Source organism: Protopterus annectens, chromosome 1.part1, assembly GCF_019279795.1.
Source record: "Protopterus annectens isolate FY-2018-M chromosome 1.part1, PAN1.0, whole genome shotgun sequence".
NCBI classification, from domain to species: domain Eukaryota; kingdom Metazoa; phylum Chordata; order Ceratodontiformes; family Protopteridae; genus Protopterus; species Protopterus annectens.
The window spans coordinates 303642300-303643569 of NC_056726.1; positions in this window are offsets into that span (position 1 = coordinate 303642300).

Below are 1270 nucleotides of genomic sequence, written 5' to 3' on the forward strand. Positions count from 1 at the left end.
ATGTTTGCTGCCTATACATCTGTGATCATTTCACTGATTTCCCAGGGGGACAGAGTGACAGGCAGCAGATATGGGCCAATTTACTGGACATTCTGTACAGTTGTGGGGCATGATTCTGTATGCAGACTACTACCACTCCCAGGATTCGAACCATGGCTGTGTGTGCTAAAAATACATCAGTTCACATCTCATTTGCATGTGCTATTTGGATTATGTTGTTTGGTTTTTCACTGTTTTCAGTCTATGTCTCTCTCAGTTGTACTAAATGACCTCTGGGGATTACACCAGTCATATACAGACATTCCTACACATTTTATTTATGTTGCACAGTCTGGGTAACAGTGCTTAATACAACAGTACTATTAAGTGATTACAAATCTGCATTACCATATGATACCAGAGTAAAAACATGCAGTCCAGCAGTTAGACCGTTATTGTCAGGCTATTATGCTTTTATTTACATGCAACCTATATGAGACTCTTCCTGCCATATTCTCTGGTGTATGCAATAGTTGCCTTAAGCAATACAGGTTTTATACAGGCAATTAACTTACTAATACTTTTAGATTTATTTCCTATGACAGTACATGCAAGAGTATTTCTAACCTACCTTGTGTGCAACCTCACCAAGTGGCATCCGTGGGCCTCCTGGTTCGCAGCCCACTCACTTGCCACTGTGAAGGCCATAAGAGGAATATTTAGCCATACCTATCCATAATATACATGAGCTGGCAGTTATTAAACAGGTGATGGAGTGATATTTACACACAGCTGGGACCTTTCCTGTTGTCCTAGCTTCTTGGATCCACTTATCCAAGAGATCCCCCTTTCACTGCTTCAGGTCAGCATAGTGATGCCTGTCCTGTTCACCAGTTCAGGGTATGCCAGTGGCACTGGTGAGGTCATGGGCGAGATGGTCCCAGGCTTCCACTTTATATTGGGAACCCTGCTACTAGCCCTGCAGCAGTCTCTGCTCATGGTCTTTGACAAAGAGTACTGCCATGACGCTGGACTCCTGGATGTCCCAGTGCTGCACCCGAAAGTGCACATCCTCTCCCATTCCAGATAGTGCTTGCAAGGGGAAGCTACAACCAGTTATGAGATGTATTCCCACCTGTTGGGTTTATATAGGGCTGATTTCCCACACTTTGCAGTGATTGGATAGTTTTGAAAAGGCTAAGCTATGGGCAAACCCGCTTACCTAAGGTTGGCATTGTTTAAAGTGGTATACCAATGGGCAACTTGAGTTAGCTGGCCTACACATTGCTTA